This window comes from Spermophilus citellus (assembly GCF_964194105.1).
Source record: "Spermophilus citellus genome assembly, chromosome: 10".
In the NCBI taxonomy this organism is placed as follows: Eukaryota; Metazoa; Chordata; class Mammalia; order Rodentia; family Sciuridae; genus Spermophilus; species Spermophilus citellus.
Genome location: NC_138197.1, coordinates 121603183 through 121622175, shown reverse-complemented (window position 1 = coordinate 121622175; position 18993 = coordinate 121603183). Strand labels below are relative to the sequence as shown.

Sequence of the window (18993 nt, the reverse complement as noted above, 5' to 3'; positions counted from 1 at the left end):
TGGCTGAACAGAAAATAATGCGAAACACACAAACAAACAAAGAAAATCAGTTATTAAGTTGTTCTGCCCATTCAGTACCCAGTGATGCAGAATCTGTCAGGAGCAGCAAGAAATTTTGTCCAATGTATGAACATGGAGTTTTCTTCTGGTTCTAGGGATGCATGAAATATCACAACTTGCTCTTAAGGTTCAGTCGAAGAGCCTTGAGAGAGTGTGATCTTAATTCTGCCTATTCCATCTCTGGGCACGATGCTGATGTAATGTCTTTTAAAACCTTTCTCAGAAGGGGCAGTGGTTCTAACCTGTCTTGCCAATGAGTCAGGTGCTGGGGATCGCCAACATTCCTGTTGAAAGCAGGGCCCCTGCTCAGAAAGGAGAGACTTTTTTTTTTTTTTAACATGAGAATATTGTTGCCTTTTTTTTGGGGGGGGGGTACCAGGGATTGAACTCAGAGGCACTCAACCACTGAGCTGCATCCCCAGCCCTATTTTGTATTTTACTTAGAGTCAGGGTCTCACTGAGTTGCTTAGAGCCTCGCTTTTGCCGAGGCTGGCTTTGAACTCGCGATCCTCCTGCCTCAGCCTCCTGAGCCACTGGGATTACAGGCGTGCGCCAGCGTGCCAGGCTAGAATGTAGTTGCTTTGATGGTATATCTGGAAGGGCCTTCTGAATAAAGCACACCAAGACCCACCATCACTTTCCATGTTCTCTGAAATGCAGTTCTGAAGAGAGTTGCAGAGTCAGAGCTTGGAGTCGACTGGTTCAGCCCTCCCCATGGTCCAAGCAGCACCCCTTCACATCCCCAGATGTGGTCTCGCAGCCACATTCACGAGACAAGGACTCAGAGTAGCTTGTGATTATTGAGTCCAACATCAAGGCACTCTTGCAAAAAAAGCTAAAAGCCCTGGCTTGCATTCAAGCCTTCACCTGATCCTTTCTAGCTTTGTGACTTTAGGCAAGCTGTGTGTCTTTGAAACCTCAGCTTCCTCATCCATTAAGTGGCCGCTAATAGTACCAACTTCTTGGACTTCTGAGAGTTGAATAAAATAATCTATATAAAGCCTCAAAAGGGGGAAATTAACCATTTTAGTTCCTCTTTCTAGTAGGGTTGCCCCCCTCGAGATTTCAAGGCCACCAGAGAGACAGGATGCTTTGGACAATTAGCCTTATGTCATGGGGAGGGGTAGGGGAGATAATCACCTTTTCAGGGTTTTAAACTAACAGGCTAGATTAATTAGGGAGGTGCACACAAAGGAAGGTGAAACAGCGAGATTTGGATAGGATCTGAACATGTTCCTGAAGTCTTGAATTTGGGCCTCAACTATTGCACAAGCTTTGTTTTGATACAGTTTTGGTCAGGGCTAGGGGTGAACCTTGGTGTCATCTTGTGGCATGTGCTTTCTTTGAGCCAAATTTCTTGGACCTTCAGGCTGCACAAAGCACTGCCCCAAACTCCAAACCCAAACCCCTTTGGGGAGAGGTGTCATGTGGTTGCCTCAGTGCCCAAGGTCAAGGTCAACTTTCTCCCCACACCAGTTTACCTGATGTGTGGCAGAACAAGGTGTGCCTGAGCTGGAGGCATGGTCTCTGGGATGGGAGGGGCAGGACTGGTGGGCAGAGGGTGTCCTTGTCTACCAGAGTGCTTCCAGCCACCAGAGAACTAGCTTAAGATAATAGGGCATCCTCACCTAGCAAGCCAGGTGAGTTGACCAAAAGTGAGTATTTTAAGCATTGACCCAAAGCTATTCATAGCCTGGTGATAGAAAACTGGAGATCAGAGAAGCAAAGTTGACCTGCTTATCCATGGGTGTGTGGCCATCATATGCACGGTGGTTGAGGTACCATTTTGCAGCTAAGGCCCAAACCCAATTTCAGAGTGTTAGGTTCCTTGGCAAATGTGTCATCCAAACTTCTCATCCTCAAGGTGGGAAACACGAGGCACAGAAGTATTAATCGACTTTTCCAAGGTTGCACAGCTGGTAAGTGACTGAGCTGGGTTAAAGTTACTTGATTCATGGATTGGAATTTTTCTGTCATTCATTTAATAAATCTTTACTAAAGCAAGACTTCAGGACCTCGCTCCTAAATAATTATAATCTAGTAGCAAAGATAGATGTACCTACAAATACTGGACGAATTTTTATTCATTCGACAAAGATTTATGTCCGTCTGCCAGGTGCCAATGCCAATCACCTTGTTAAAGGTGGAGACATAGATATGCGTAGGACCCAAGGAGCGTAGTGTCCAGTGGAAGAGAAAGAGTAATGGTCACCAGGCTGGGAATAACTCTTCCATGAAGGATGCGATCATTCCAGGTGGCTTTCAGGTTGGAGTGTGATGCCTTGAAGCTTAGTTCCCGGGATTGAGTTGACCCTGCACCTTCCCAGGCTTTCAAGCTTCTGTGGTTTCTACCAGCTGATATTTTTAGCTCCGGTGGGTCACGCTGTGCGAAATGCTTTACAGACATTTCCCCTCATTGAGCCCTCGCCCTTGAGGTGTGCACTCCGGTTAGGTCCATTTTACAGATGGGAGATATGACACATCGGGAGGCTAGTGGATTTGCTGAGTGTCACACAACTGGATGGTGCCCAGCAGGCCTGTATTTTGGGAAAGCCATTGCTGCTAGAGAAATGGAGACCCTCCTTGTGCCGCCCAGCTGGTGACCTCTAAAGTCGGGCAGGTACTTTGCCAGTGATGTCTGAAGAGCGGCCAAGGGCGATTCTTTTCTGGGGTGGGTTTTTCTTGGTGCTGAGGAAGAGGATGTAGAGGATGACAGACGGATGAATAGGGAGGGGATTTCTCCACCAGCTGAGAGGAGGTTGAAGACAACCCTTGGTTTGGGTTTCAGGAGACTGCAATGTGGGGTGCTTTAGGCAGAGGTCAGGTTCATGCATGTGTGTGGGAAAGGGGAGGAGGCCCATGGGTGTGCAGTGCTGGAGGCAGTGGGAGGCCAGTTTGGTGAGGTAGGATGGAGGCAATATGATGATGGTGATGATGGTGATAATAGCTAACACTCCTCAAGAGCTTATGGCATGTGGGTATATATGAACTAATAGAGTCCTTGTAGCAATTCTGTTTTCATCCCCTTTTTCAGATGAACAACTGAGCTCCAGAGAGAGAGGTTAACTAGCTTGCCCAAGATACCATGCAGCAGCAGAGCCAGGGTTGGGACCCAGGCATGTAAACACAGAGACTTGACCCCTCTGGAGGTGCACTGAGCTGGGTTCTGATCACAGCAGGGCTCCGTGCCCGTGTTGGTTTGGGGTGCTGGCTTGGAGCAAAGAGGTTTTCACAATAGTTGAGGTGTGAGAAGATAAGGATCAGGAGCAAATTAGAGGAGAGAGACAGTCTGGCTCTGGCAAGCTGACTGCTAGTTGGACCCCGAGCGTGATTTCATGAATCGGGCCAGGGTGCGCTGCACCTGGGTTCACACTACATTCTTTGTTTCCCAGGTAGCCTCTGACCCTTGGATCCCTTGGGGGCTTCAGGGGTGAACGGGTCCACTCCTTGCCTGCAGACAGAAATGTACCCACTACCCTGAGATGTCTTCATCTACCCGCTAGGAAGCAGCTGGAGGCAGGGGATGGTGAGCAGGGTATCTCCCTTGTTAGTCCAGGTCTAGCTGTCTTGAACTCCTTCTACATTACCACCTCCCATCAACGCCTTGCCCAGTGCCAAGCACAAAGTAGGTCCTCAACAAAGCCTTGTAGGATGGAACTAACGGGGATAAATTGAGCAAGGAAGGTGGTGCGAGGTGTAGGGCTGCAGGTTATCATCCGTGACCTCTGGGAGGGTTTGTTGGCCAGAAGGATCAAGGCCAGAAGTGAATGGTGGGCTACGTGGTAAGGTCTGCAGAGACAGGCAGACCCTTCCTGCACGAATTCCTTTTCTGTTACACTTGCTCATGCATTCATTAGGGAGAGATGTATATCCTGGGCTTGTAGGATTTCTGGCCATAGCTTCCTGTCCTCAGTGGCTCCGGAATCAGACAGCAGAAGTCTCATTTGTCTTTCCCACATGAAAGTCCTGGAGCATCTGTAAGTTATGATTTGTGAAGTATCTGCTTTAAAGCAGAATGCATTTATCATTGTCCTGGCTCAGACGACATTGGTGAGTGCAGGAATGAGAAGATCCCAGGCCCCAGAATGGGAGGGGCTGGGCCAGATGACCCACCGCCAAGTGGAGTCTGGTTGAATTGATAAAATTCCCTGGAAACGGTCCAAGAGCAGCCAGATGTGGGCTTCATGGCGAGACTCTTCGATAAACTTTTAACTGCATGTTAAAACCAGGGCTGGGCAGCTCCACTCCTAGGTCTGCCCAGGAGAATGCAAACATGTGTCTGCATAGAAACCCGTGCACAATGTTTAGACCGTCGTTATTCATAGAAGCCCCAAAGGAGGAGCTACTCAAATGCCCATCAACGATGAATGGATACATAAAATGTGGTATGTCCATTTTACTTAGGGAATATTATTTATGACCTATTGCATAATTTGCTTGTGGAATATTTATGAAATGTTATTTAGCAATGAAAAGAAATGAAGTACTTAATACATGCTACAACACAGATGAACCTTGAAAACCTTATGCTAAGTGAAAGAGATCGGTCACAAAAGAACGTATAATACGATTCCATTTCTATTAAATGTTTAAAATGGGAAAATCCATAGAGACAGAAAATAAGATTAGTGGTTGTCAGGCCTGGGAGTGGACTTGGTAATAAATGGAGATTAGCTGCTAATTGACATGCCTTTCTTTTTGGGGTGATGAAAATATTTTAAGAGTGTGGTAATGGTTGCACACTCCTGTGACTAGACTAATAACACCTGAATTCTACAGTTTATCGGGTGACTTGCATGATATATGGATTACACCTCAGTGAAGCTGATATTTTTTAAAAAGTGGGGGTGAGGGAGGGGGTAAGAGTGAGAGTAGAAGACAGTACCATCAGTCCCCCAGATGCCATCTTGTGGACTACAGAGCTCTCATTTTGTGCGAGAAGCAGTATCTTGCTTGCCCTTGGGGGGGGGGAGAGAGATAGAGAGCGCGCGCCAGGAACAGAGCACCTGAATCAACCCCTCATCCCACCCCTTGACAGCTGGGTGACCTTGGGCCATATTTTACCTCTGTTTTCTCATCCATCTCTTATTGTATGGATTATTGGGAGGATTCAGTGAGGCTGTATGGCTAAGCCTGTTGTCCAGTTTCTGCTACATGGTAGGTACACAGCAAAGGCTGTTGGGACCATGGCCAGTCTAAAAGGCACCATTGTCTGAATTAGCAAGAGGGTATATTTGTAAAGTCTCTGTCCTGCTGAAAAAGCAGCCCTCCAGACCAATGGCTGGTTTGTGGCTCTGTGACAGCCCTGTGGGCTGATGCCATTCCTGTGCCCCTCAGCTATATGCCTTGTGCATGGACTCCTTGAACTGGCTGCCCTAATAGTAGCTTTTCTCCACTCTTCTTAGCTACCCTGGTCACTAAGACCGATGGCAGAAGCTATATCATAAGAAAGACATCACACTCGGGGGCCTGGCGCACCTTCTCTTCTAAGCTAGCAGTTAACCAGGGTCCCTAACGAAGGCTTACCAATGTGCTTAGGAGTGTGGACACTTGAGAGGGGATTAAGACAAGTCCTGCCATTAAGATACCTAGAATTTATTTGGGGGCTGTGTGACAAATACATCATGAATATTTTGAGTGGATAAATGAAGTGCCGAAGGAGAAATCCTGGCTGTAGAATAGACAGATGGTCCACCTTTCTACGGAGTAGCTGCCGACCCTGGGCAAACTGTTTTCTCCAAGATTCTATCTTCCCATTTAGAAAAGGCACCTGCCAGTATCCTACCAATTGGAATCACTTGCAGAAATAGGATTTGGAATCTTCCAGTGCAGAGCCTGGTGCACAGAAGCTATCGAAATGAGAGCTAGTAGTATTATTTGAGGGGAAAGTGTGGAGAATCTGATGACCTCGCTGTGGCTCTTGACTCTCCCTGTCAAAATCCTGCCGTGGGTTTGAATGGGGACTGAGTGTGGATTTGCTCCTGCTCAGGTTTCCAGACCCTTCCTTCCTTATTCCTCTGCCCCAGCTCTGTATCAGTGTCCCTCCAGCACATGGGGAGTGTGGGCTGGATTATTTGGGTGCACCTTTTCTCCTATGCCCCCTCATTAGGAAGGAAGCAGGGTGCTCTCTGGCTCTCAGGTCACTGCAGCCTGGCCTGGTCTGCTGCTGGGTGTAGAGGGGATGCTCAGTGAGAGTGAATGAATGAACGGCTGCACCCCTGCAGGAAGTATGCATCAGCAGTCCGGAGAAGGAGAGTCCCTGAAGGTGGGAGGCAGCAGGGAAGGCCCATGCTCCTTCCTGTTCTCTTTTCCCTGGGTCATGGCTCTGCTCACCGTGCATGCACCCAGGTGCCTCTCAGTCACGCTCTGCGCCAGGCAGGGCTGGAGAGGAGGGGGAGGCCGAGCCCTTCCCCAGCCTGCCTCCACCCTCCGTGGCTGCTCTGCAGCCCCCAGGGCTGGGCTGCTCCCACACTTGCCTGTCTTCCTCTGGAGGTTCCAGCCCTTCCGCCCCCATCTGAGAAGCCCGGCGATCAGCTCCGCGGCATGTGCAACCTCTGGATGTAAAAGGCATCTGCAGGCTTTCCCCAGCCTTTCTCCCCGGGTTGTAAATCAAGTGCTTTAAGAATTGTAAACCGGCTGGAGTGCAGAGTTAATGTAGGTCTGGAAAAAACACCATCACGATTTGCCTTTTAAACTCGAGCAAAGAATTCCACTTGGGTTACTTTCGTGAGAGGCATTGAGGTTTCCAGTGGGAAGGTGCTAAGGGGGGCTGTGGTGGGTTCCGTGTCAGGAGCTGGTGGCGGTGGCCTTCCAGTGGTCTGGGCTCGACTTTCATCTTGGGGCTGAAGGGTAGTTTCCCAGTTACAAAAGGGAGCTGCTCCCTTCTCTGACTTAGCATCTCTCACGAAGCCCGGGCCCTCCTCTGTGTGTCAAGCTTCCCTTACTCAAGTGGCTCAGGGGCCACGCAGACATTCGACTGCAGCCAGCTACAATGCACCCCTGATGGATGTTGTCATTGTGCTGTGAATCGGGTCCAGCTCATGTGTGCTTTGCCCAAACTGCCCAAGGATGGTCATGTCCCACTCTTCCATGAGATCGTGGTGGGGAAGTGGATGGTCCGCTCTGTGAGTGGAAAGGGAGCATGTGGAGCCTGGATTTGAGCCTCCTGTGTACTTCGGTATAGCCATGACTCAGTTTCTTTATCTGTGAAATGGGAGTGACTGTGCGGGTCAGTGAGGTGTGTGGTGTTCTAAGGAAAGTGGGTGGCTACCCGCCGTGAGCATTATTCTTGGAAGGAGCCCTCTTGGTCTAGGCAGGACAGGTCTCAGCCATCTCTAGGCCTCTGGCAGCCTGACATCCGGGTGCCCCTGTGTCCAGTGCTCTTGCTTCACCTGTAAGTCGAGGGCCGGAGACAAAACATGCTCAGAGACATGCCCCCGCCAGCTCACAGGAAGAGAACCCCAGGACTCGCAAAACAGAATGGGTGAAAGGCAGACTTCATTTCCTGTTGCTTGGTTTTTGGCAGAAAGACTCCTTGCTGGTGGAAGGGAGCAACTTCAGCGCTCAGAGCTGCTTTCCAGTGTCCCCAGGGTCTCTGTCTGTGGTCCCTGTGCTATGGCAGAGGTGAGGGGAGGGTCCCGTCTTCCCTGACCTCTGGTTCAGTCCGGTGACACCCCAGGCTTGCTTAAACACGTCCAGGAGGTCATTCTCAACTTGCCCCGTGACATGGAAAGGGTGGCACTCCTGACACCTCCCTTTTCCCTCTGTGAAGCAGGCTGGTGAGGTAACCCTGGCCTCCATGCTGACACAGGGCTCATGACCCATCATGCTAAGGACCGTGCCCGATGCAGAGCCAGTTCTCAATGAAGTGAGCTGTGGTCACTGGAGGGATCTTTGCTCTGTCCCTAGACACTTAGAGCTCAGGGTGGCTTTGCAGCTTGTCTCAGTCAGGCCGGGGGCTCGTGGCTGCCTCTGCTCTGGCTGTATGTTCAGAACACCTGGCAGGAACCATTATCCTCCCTCTGGTTTTAGCAGTGACTCTGGGGGGATTCTTCATGCAGGGAGGGCTTGGCTCCTTGATCCCTGGTAACAGGTAACGCAGGAGGTGAGTCTCCAGGGATGAGGGAGAGACGAAGGAGGGGCCCCCTTAGTGTCCCTGGCCGTCTCTCTGACAGGGAAGACTCGGCTAGTTCATTTATTTCCACTCCTTTACTGAGCACTCTGTATTTACTGGGGCCTCTACTAAGTGCTTTGCCTGCAGCATTACGCAGGCTCTTAGAATGATCCTAAAAGGGAACTGGGCCCAGGGCCACAGCGTTTGCAACTCGGGATGGTGGAACCCAACCAAGGAGTAGAAATATCTCTGTCCTTTTTTCCTGTGACAAGTGTTCTTTCTGGCTCTTCCAGGTAGCAGGTTAAACAACATTTATTCAGATATTTATAGAGCTCCTCCCAGGTGCCTGGTACTGTGTTGGGCATGGGGGAGGCAGCTGAGAATAAGAAACAGCCACTGCCCCAAAGGAGTTCACCCAACTCTTGATTCCAAAATGTGCATCTAACCCTCACTGTTTCTCGACCCTCAGTCTTTGTGGTCCTCACTAACTCTCCTTGCTGGTCCATTTAAGGAGACTGATCCCCACCCTCCCACCCCCTCCTTTTTTTCCTTTTTTGAATCTCTCGGAACTTCATCACTTGGTGTCAAACATCCATCATGCAGCCTTGGCTTCCTCAGTGTCAGTTAAAAGAGATGCCAGCAAACTTTGAAATGGTCCCTGAGGTCTTTGAGGCAACGTAATTACTTGTGTGCTTCTTGGTAGCTTGGAAAGTGAACTCTTGCCTCGGGTAGCAGAGGTGGTGGGTGGGAGGAGGCTAAGCGTTTCTCTGGTGAGCTCAGAGCCCTCAGAGTGATGGCGCACTCTGGGGACAGCCATGGCACACTCCGGGAAAGCCGCAGCTTGCGTCTTGGTTAGTGGATCTCTGTTTTCCAGGCAGAGGCAGGCAGAGAGCTGGGGAGGAAGAGATGCTGCAAGCTCTGGAAGCAGGAATCCTAGAGCAGAGAGGAATTAATGGGACTCTCACTTACTACATAGCATCCACCTTGGATGTGTAGGAAGGCGCAGGAGGCTTTCCTTTAACAATCCTAATAGCAGGGGACATTTATTGATTGCCGAGTGTGTGCCAGGCACTGCACAGATGACTTGTGTGTGTGTGTGTGTGTGTGTGTGTGTGTGTGTGTGTGTGTGTTGCTGGGGATGGACCCCAGGCCTTGAGCTTTCGAGGCAAGCACTGTACCACTGAGCCACAGCTCCAGCCCTTCACTCTTTCGTATGCTGTCTCGCCTTTGAACCTGCGTGATTACTGTGGACATTTTGCAGATGAGGAAGCAGAGGTTTTGAGGGAGCCAGTAGCTTGTCTGAAGTTACAGAGCCAGGATTTAGGGCCAGGCTGTGCCTGACTTGGGAGTTCAGGATCATAACCCTGGCTCCAAGGCCTCTCGGAATGGTAGGCATCTGACGAACCCAGAGTTAAAGTTCAGAGAAGTGGTCTCTGTGCTTCTGAAAATAGCAGTTTGAGAACTTAGTCTCAAGATCCCAATCATGCTGTATCTTAAACTCACTTATGACCTCGCTGTGCCTATATCTGTGCCTGGCACACCATAAGAATGAAAAAAATGTTCAGTAGCCACAGAGTGCTGTGAGTCGGAGAATGTCATCAGGAGACAGTCCCAGTGTTGCCACAACCTAAGTTGTGTGACCTTGGTCAAGATGTCCCTCTTTTGACTTCAACTCATTTATCTGTTAGATGACAGCTCTGGGATAGATTTTTGTTGTAGGATTCATTATTCATTCAACAGTATAGATATTCATCAGCTTAAGATGATAAACTCATTGTAGTCGAAATCATCATAAATAAATCATCATACTCAAATGTGTTGAGTATGCTGAGTCTCCTGAACATCGTAGTTTAGCAACACAGAATGTGGATGAGTGTTGGTCACCTGCCCTGGTGATCATGGGGCTGACTGGGGGCTGCTACTGCCCAGTATCACGAGAGAGGATCCGGTGTACATCACTATCTGGGGAAAGATCCAAATTTCAAATTCAAAGTCTGGTTTCTACTCAGCGCCTATTGCTTCTGTACCATTGTCAGGTCGAAGAATTATAAGTAAAACAATCAGAAGTTGAATGGACTTCATTTATTGAGCGCCTGCTGTGTCTGATGCTGGCCCCAGGCAATAGCGACAGAGAGATGAGACAGACCAGGTTTCTGCTCCCTGCAGCTTACTTTACATCCTCTTCCACAAACTGGGTTTTGGGAGTCTTTATGTCTTGTCCCCAGATTGCTTCAAAACGGTACTTGCTGAATCTCCTCCACTTGTCTTCCTCTGCAGAAGGTGAATTCTGGCTGAGCAGGGGTTCTGTCAGTTCTGCTTACTGATGCATCCTGAGGACCTAAAACGGTGCCTGATTAATAAACACTGGTGACTTGCAGGCACGAGTTTTTGCCATGTCCGTTTGGCTCACGAAATCTCAGCTTATAAATACTCTACTGCTAAAGCCCAAGGAGAAAAATTAAGGAGCCAAGGCCCATTTTCTAGAAAAAATACCACTTTTACAAATTAAGATGCAGCTGAGACAGGGAAGGTTTCTGATCCCCGCTTACAGAAGGATTAGCGAGCCGGTCAGGATTCCTCGCTTTTTTGTCTGGTAGGGCTTTTTGCAAACCACAGAGAAAACCAAACAAAAACAAAAACTCCTTTTTTCCCCCCTCTTTGCTTCAAGCAGAAAAAGCAGTTGCTTCTTAAAACAGCTCATGAAGGAAAAAATTATAACAAATATTTAGCATTTCTCCGGTGGCCGCACAGTCTGAATTCTTTTCAGCCCCACAATGAGCTCTAATTTTATGAAATGTTTGGATTAGCCACCAATTTTCCGGTGGAATTTAGGAGGCTTGTATCCGTACTTATGCTTGAAGCGAAGAAATCTCATAAAATCTGCTCGGTATCTCGGGCCCAGTGGGACATTCTAGCCAAGGACAAAATGACCATCAGCAAGTGATGGGGGGAGAAAGAGATCTCTCTGGCAGCTGGGGCCAGGCTCTGCTGATGGTAGTGTGTTCTTGAGCTGCAGTCCCTGGGGCTTGGCTGGCCTGCATACCACTTCCAACTGATCATGGGCTATAAAAATTCCAGCCCAAGAACAATGCCTTGTACCTGACCTTGTTCTTCCAATTCTCAGAGCCAGAGGACATTAGGGCATCTGGTAATTGGGTGAGAGGCATCTGATAGCGAGTGGAGCTCTGGACGTCCAGCTTGTGGACGTCTTGTGTTCTGGTTTCCAATTCTCATCTTTCCTCCTGCCCCTTGACCTGTCTAAGAGGGACACACAGGGCTATTAAAATCAATTACCATTCAATGAAATGAAAAACTTCAGTTCTGTGGTTGCACTGGCCACATTTTAAGTGCCCAGTAGTCTACGCAGCAGTGGCTGCCATTGGATAATGCAGAGCAGGTCATTTTTGTTATTGTAGGAAGGTTTGTTGGGCATGGCCATGGTTGGTGCTGAGTTTGATGAAGACAGGGGGTTCCCCCTTACCCTGTTTTATTAAGCCTGTAGCACCTGCTGCTACTTGAAAGCATCTCTAAGCATCATCTGGTGTTACGTTGCTGTGTCTCCCGTGTCCAGAGCAGTGCATGGGTGCTGTATACACCTGATGGTGATTTTTAGAGTGAATGAATGAACTCATTTGTCTGATTCAGTCTTTGTACGTGCCTGGCACAGAGTGGGCCTTCAGAAAAATGGAATGAACACTTTTAGAGTAGCCATGACTGGGCGACTCTGAACTCGATTGTCGAGCACCTGTGTCCTCTGTTGTGCAAGGCTCCATCCATACGTGAGGAGCAGACAGACGTGGGTCCTCTAGTCAAGGAGACTGTCCAGCCCGAGGGCTCGTAAATCTGGGGGGACAAGTGAATTTCTGAGGTACACCTATTTCCAAAATGCATCTTCTTTGGCACTCGCCCTGGAAAGTCTGATTCAGCAGAGCTGGGGTGGGACTTAGGACACCTGGTGTCTTCTGCATTTTAACCAAGTAGCTCAGGTGAGTGATGGGGGAGGTCCACAGTGGGAAGCTAGCTGCAGCATTCATCTGGGAGACCCCAAGCCACTTCCTTCAGGTCACAGTTTCCTGGTAGCCTGTCACGTAGTAATGACAACAGCTATGAATACAGAGCACTTGTGCACCAGGTGCTGCTTGTTCATCACTGACTGACCTGAGTTCCTCCTCACTGAGAGCTGCACACTGTCCTTACCCCATTTGACGGATGGGTAAGGCAAGGAGGAGGAAACCATTCGTCCACATGGACACCGCTTGTAAATGGGAGTAGAACCCTGAACTGCTGGGATTGACGGATCACACCCTCTGAACTTGGAGCAGCTGCCCGCCTCCTGCATGCCAAGTGTGCCTTTTCTGCCAGTTTCTTGGAGTCAAGTTCAGGTGTATTTATCAAATGCTTGTTGAGGGGATTCACACATGTGCATATCATGAGTTATGTTGATCTTCAAATGTCCATCTCTGGTCTCAAGGAGTGTCCTTAATTCATTCAGGGGCATTTCCCAGGTGGGCTACACCAGGATTGGGTGGACAGGAAGGAGGCCTAGGCAAGAACCTCCCGAGAAAGTGCCACTATTAGTGGAAAAGCCAAGCAAATCCTAAGGACTGAATTTTCCCTCCTTTTGCTCCATCAGGGCGTCTATGTGTGTGCACATTAAGGTGTCTGTGTGCATGCACTCCCATGCGCTCTGTGTGTGTGTGGCAGGGGTCCAGTGGCCCATTCTGTTGGGCTTTTGTTCCTGCTCACTTTGCAGGAGGGCTGTGCCCCCTTCCCACCCTTTTCCAACCACAGGCAGGACAGGACAACCCTTAGACTTGGGAGCTGCCAGGACTTGAAGAGAGTGACGATGGGAGGGTGGGGTAGGTGGACCCGTGAGTGCGTGTCTTTTTCAGGGTGCGCTTCAGGAAGCTGCTCCCGTATGATCCTAAGTTTGTTTTCATTTTACAGTTCAAGAAATTAACACTCAGAAAGAGTATCGAGTCCGCAAGGTGGCACCAGCCTTAAAACCTTAAGGCCGCCTCCCCTGCTGTTGACTTTTCCAGCTGCATCACTGGGTCCCAGGCCTCACTGAGCATAGGAGTGGGACCGTGGACAGAGGGAGGACTCAATGAGGCCATCGGGGGGCAGGGGCCCAGGCATCAGTATTTTCAAGCAGCCCCCTAGGTCCCTGTAATGCACACTGGAGTCGAGAGCCCTTGGCTGTGGCACGTCTCCATCCACGCTGACCATGTCTCCATCCACGCTGACCATGTCTCCATCCACGCTGACCATGTCTCCATCCACGCTGACCATGTCTCCATCCACGCTGACCGTGTCTCCATCCATGCTGACCATGTCTCCATCCACGCTGACTGTGTCTCCATCCACGCTGACCATGAGTCCATCCACGCTGACCATGAGTCCATCCACGCTGACCATGAGTCCATCCACGCTGACCATGTCTCCATCCACGCTGACCATGTCTCCATCCACGCTGACCATGTCTCCATCCACGCTGACCGTGTCTCCATCCATGCTGACTGTGTCTCCATCCATGCTGACCGTGTCTCCATCCACGCTGACCGTGTCTCCATCCACGCTGACCGTGTCCCCATCCACGCTGACCATGTCTCCATCCACGCTGACCATGTCTCCATCCACGCTGACCGTGTCTCCATCCATGCTGACCGTGTCTCCATCCATGCTGACCGTGTCTCCATCCACGCTGACTGTGTCTCCATCCACGCTGACCATGTCCCCATCCACGCTGACCATGTCTCCATCCACGCTGACTGTGTCTCCATCCACGCTGACCATGTCTCCTCCATCCACACTGACTGTGTCTCCATCCACGCTGACCATGTCCCCATCCACGCTGACCATGTCTCCATCCATTTCTGGTTGGGCTGGGGGCTCGCTCCTGGGAAGGTGAGCCTCCCCTGCTCTGGCCCCAGTATGCCTTCTCCAGAGAGGACTGGTTGTCCAGAGCCGTCCCTCCAGGCTGGGGCTGGGACCTTTTGCTCTCTTGCATCAGAGGCTGCCCGTAAATCAGCAGCTGTCTTGTTTTCTTTCTAGGCCCCAGTTGTGGTGACCTTTGTCTCTCTGTTTATTTCAGGGAAATAATTCCATCCTGCAAAATCGATTCCTTGGGGGCTATAGAAGTACATTTGGAGGGACTTCTTTTAGTGAGGTGACCTGAAATGGCCTCTTGGTAGAGGCGACAGCTGCTTCCTTTCTCTCCACCCCCTTCTCACTTTGCCCTCTGACATTGTCCTCGTGGTTGGAAGGCCTTCTGGGGGTGTTCTTACACATGTCTCTGCAGAAGGTCTGCTTCTTCACAGTAATAACAAAAATCATAAGACAGCTAGCACTTTGGACCCATGTGGAGTGCTCATGTTGGGCACCTTTCTGGGCATTTTCTGTGTCATCTTGTGCACTTTATTTTCTCTTGGCAGTACTGGACATAAACATAAGTCTAACATTGGCGTTTAATCCTATCTAACAAGGGACATTTACAGTTTTGGCACCATTTTTGGCCTTGTTGGAGGATGGGGTGTTTTGAGAGCGTAGTGGCCGCCATATTGGAGGCAGTTAGGTTGCCTGGGATGGGGTGGGGGCTGGACTACTGAAGGGAAGGGTGCAGGGAAAGCAGAGAGTACCTTAACAGTCTCCCCACGTTCAGTCTGCTATGAGCTTTAGTCAGGGGAATGGAGGATATTGGTTCATCCTGATGTTTTGGTTAAGTGGAAACACTAAAAAGTTAATAGAAAGCTGTAAATATATATTTGCAGGTGATCACAGCTCATGAGTGTTTATTTATGAACCAATGAGCCAATGAACCAAACCTTTTAAAAACTGTAGCCATGCATGGTGGTGCACACCTGTAATCCCAGCAGCTCCGGGCGGAGGCTGAGGCAGGAGGATTGGGAGTTCAAAACCAGCCTCAGCAACTTAGTGAGGCACTAAGCAACTCAGTGAGACCCTGTCTCTAAATGAAATACAAAATAGGACTGGGGATCTGGTCAGTGGGTAAGTGCCTCTGGGTTCAATCCCTGGGACACCACCACCCCCCCCCCCCAAAAAAAAAAAAAAAAAAGAAACTGTAGGCATTTCTTAAGGAAACCTTCCTGAGAGGTGGCTGCTTTCTTTCTTGCCTTGTTAAAACAAAGTCCCTTTTCTTGGTGTCTTCTGGTGAATTCTCCTAAATGGTCCTCAGTACTGTGTTTGGGAATCTGCATGTTTGCAGTTTATAGTTTGTCTGTCTTCTACCTCATCAACGTGTATTTCTTTTTTGATCCTTTTAAAAGGTAAAATTTTCCTTTCCTTATAGCAAAACTAACACAGGCTTCATGCTGGACACTCAAGAGACAGAAAAATGTAAGATTAAAGGTGAAGTTAGTGCTCATGCCTTGATTCCGTCAGTGAGACTGTTTCTTGTTCTATTTTTCCAGCTTCTCTACAGATTTGCTGTGACTAAGCTTTTTCAAATTGTTTTGGTAGGAAAACAATGAGTGACCATCTGCAGGGACTTAGTATGTGGATTCTGTGGCATTTTTTGGGTGCCTTTTTTAGGGCTAAACTTTTTCCTATACTGTCTTGAGAGCTGAACAGGTTCTGAGAGCCAATCCAGAGAAGTTCTATTTTCTTGAGTAACAGGATGACCCTCCTTGTGGGGAACAGGACTGGCCAGTGTCAGACAGTTAGCATGTGGCTGAGCTTGGTTTCATGACTCAAGGTCAAGGGCTTTTCCTATTTTCCTACCTGTTCCTTGTGTTTTGGATTGTGGATTATAGATATGTGGTGTTGAAATAAAGGAGCTATTTCTAGGTTTGAGGACTGAAATCAGAAAAAAAACCAACCTACCTTTATCTCAATCATCTGTGTCACTCAATGACATATTTTTTTTTGGTGGGGGATGAGGAGTCAGAAGCCAAATTTTGCCCCCTCTTTAGCATTCCAGACCCAGCATCTGCTGGAGCATCGGTCTTAGATTAATACCGAGATGGACTCAGAAACACACTTGAAAGCAGCTTGCATTATTATCTGTGCATAGCTTTCATTTTATGACCTGCTTAAAGATGCAGGGAGCATAAATCTTGGGAAGGACTGTCTTATTTACTTCTCGTCTTTTCTGCAGATGGGATGTTCACATTAGAGACGGGCTGGCTTCAGAGTTCTGCTCCAGGATGTTTTAGCTGAACTGTACGAGTCCATTAAACAAATGTAAGAGTTTTTGGGTAAAGAAGAGAAATGTCTCAAACCAAATGTTTTACATGGAGAACATCTGGGGCATATTGGTATTTGTGTGTATGGTACATCAGAAAGCAGCTTGGCAGGGTTCCCCTGGGATGTTTCTGGCCCGTGGTTGCTGCATTTGACAGTTTTGTTGTAAGGGAAGGGTTCCTATGAAGGATCACCATCGAGCAATGCGTGATCCAGGAAGGAGTGTCCTTGTTTAGCTGCAAGCTCGAATTGTTCTGATTAGCTCCTCCACCAGCTCTTCCACGGCACATGAATGATCCAATATCTGAGCTAGTTTTCCCAAGGCTTACACTCCAGAGAAAGGAAGAGTCACCATGCCAAGGTGTCACCCAGTGATTCCATAGGTTTGACCAAATATGGGACCAGGTGTGGCCCAGGGAAGCAGCTTTGGCCACAGACTCCAAGTGCCTGGGTTGAAACTTGGGCTTTGTGTTTATAATCTGTGGGAACTTGGGTTCAGTTTTCCTCTCCTGCAGGATAAGTAGCCTGTCTTGTGGAGTGGTGGGGGGAGTGGAATCAAGTAGAATGGCATCCTGTATGTTGGGGGGATCATTTATACCACATGGTACTGCATCTACATGTGCAGAAGCAACGTGAGTCAGAGGAGTATCTGGGAGCGTTTTCTGACCTCAGCAATTTGTAGTTACTGGGCCAGGCTGTTAGTAGTGGGTGGAGGTGTAAGAAAGGATTAGGGCTTATAAAAATGAAGGCTTATGATGTGCTTGAGGCTGAATTCAATTAAACTCAGTCCATGCTGATTGCAAGTCCACTGTTGTGCCAGATTCTCTCCCAGATATTGAGGACTCAGAGGGGACAAGGCGGTGACAGATGCCTGCTACCTCTGGGACGCTGACCATGAATAACCTTCGCTTTTGCTAGGTTATGTATGACTGCCTTTTAAGTAGCACAGACAGTGACTGGTAAATATATTGTAGATGTGAACATTATTTGGCAGAGGACATGGCTCGTCTTCCTGTTCCTTTGGTGCATAATGACCCCTCTACCCCAAAAGGCAAAAACCTCATGATAATTTAATATGGCACAGTTGTGGAGGGAGAGGAAGTTGTAAAAATTGCATCTGAGTGAGTCCCAAAGATGGCATTTTGATTAGTACTGATCCAGTGAAATAGTCACAGGCCCATTTCCTGGCAAGAAGGACTGAGTAGTGTGAAGTATGTCAAATGAGCAGGAGACCGGGGGTGGGACACATCACATACACGACGACATTGCTTTGACAATGGGATGGGGAATTAACAATGGAGCAAAGTGAGACCCAGTTCTGGTTAGAAATGAGTCTCCTTTAGGAGATGCAGGGGTGGAAATGGGGGCTTCTGAGGAGGCCCCCCTGCACGTACGCCATGGTTTGCCTGAGTTCCCCCAACCACCCCAAGTTCAGCGCCAAGTCTTGCATATGCTGTGCTCTAGACACCACTTGGCCCTAGGGGAGCCGTGGTGAATGAGAAGCAGCGATCGCCTCTGTGCAAATAAAGCTGCAAATAAAGGTAAGTGAGGCAAAGAGAGCGGACCCAGGCGTGCATCCCGGAGACTTGTTACAGGGTGGACCCTGTCCCGGGAGATGGATGCAGAGGATTCCGTCAGCTCAAAAAGTTAGCTGCGATGACAGAGTGTGGAGGGATTCTGGCAGAGGAAATGCCACGTGTGCATGTCCAGGGACATGGACACATTCCCCCCTGGCTGCGCCTTGGGTCCCCGTGAGGGCTGCAGATCCCTTCCCAGTCTCCTCTGGAGTCGGGATCGAGTATTGAATACTGGATGCATCTCACCTGGCTGATGGGGGCAGCAAGAAATGCCCACCCAGGACTGAGGACCTCCCTGGGGGTCAGGCTGTCATCATTTGTAGCCAGAGACACTCCTGCAAGAGGCACCCTGGGCAGGTTTGTGGAACCCTGATTAGGCTGCTGACCAGCATCGAGGCAGTGGGGCCGTGGAGCAGGGAACCTGTTAACTCTCTGAATAATGAGCAATGAGAGCCTCCCTTGCAAGGAGTGAGGTGCTGCGCAGGGGAGATGACTGAGATCCCAGAGGCCCCGGGTGACAGACACTGCAGCCTCTGCCACCGCTCCCCCGCTCTGACATGCCTCGTGGCTGTTCATCAGTTTTCCAAGCAGAAGGAATTCCGTCAGGATAAAAATAACTTCTGACAAATCCCTTTCACTCATCTGCAAAATCATCCGTGGTGAAAACACGAAATAAAATGCAAAGCCTTGCCTCTGTTTTTACCTGTTATATTTCACCAGCTTAAGAAATTAAAAAAAAAAAAAATCGATTTCTTTGTTCTGCCCACCTAGACCTGCTAAATCCAACAGACTTATTTCCTTTCCCTTTGGAAACCTCATTTGGCTTCTTAGGTCTTTTGTGTCCCTTGCTCATTGTTCCCAAGGTCAGCGATCCAGTTGCAGCCTGAAGTTAATATGTAAAAGCAGTATTTGCAACAAATTAAGAAATAATGGGACAAAACCCTCCTGAGTATGCTCATTCATGTGTGATAGCAAAGTCAGGCTTCAGATACTGGAGCGAGGTTTGGACTGAACTGGGCTGAAAACAGCGTGGTGGCTTGC

The 18993-nt window shown here is 49.0% G+C and overlaps 1 protein-coding gene across 3 annotated transcripts in view; it reads left to right on the top strand.

Moving 5' to 3' along the window:
- The window catches only part of NUAK1 (NUAK family kinase 1), a 68386-nt gene that overhangs the window by 4106 nt on the left and 45287 nt on the right, over positions 1–18993 (top strand). The window contains exon 2 of one of the 3 annotated variants that reach the window (XM_081309709.1): positions 16290–16375. The exons of the other annotated variants lie outside the window; for them this stretch is intronic. The gene's annotated coding sequence lies outside the window, so the exon portion shown is untranslated. The remainder of the gene's footprint in view (positions 1–16289; positions 16376–18993) is intronic. 3 annotated transcript variants of the gene reach the window in all.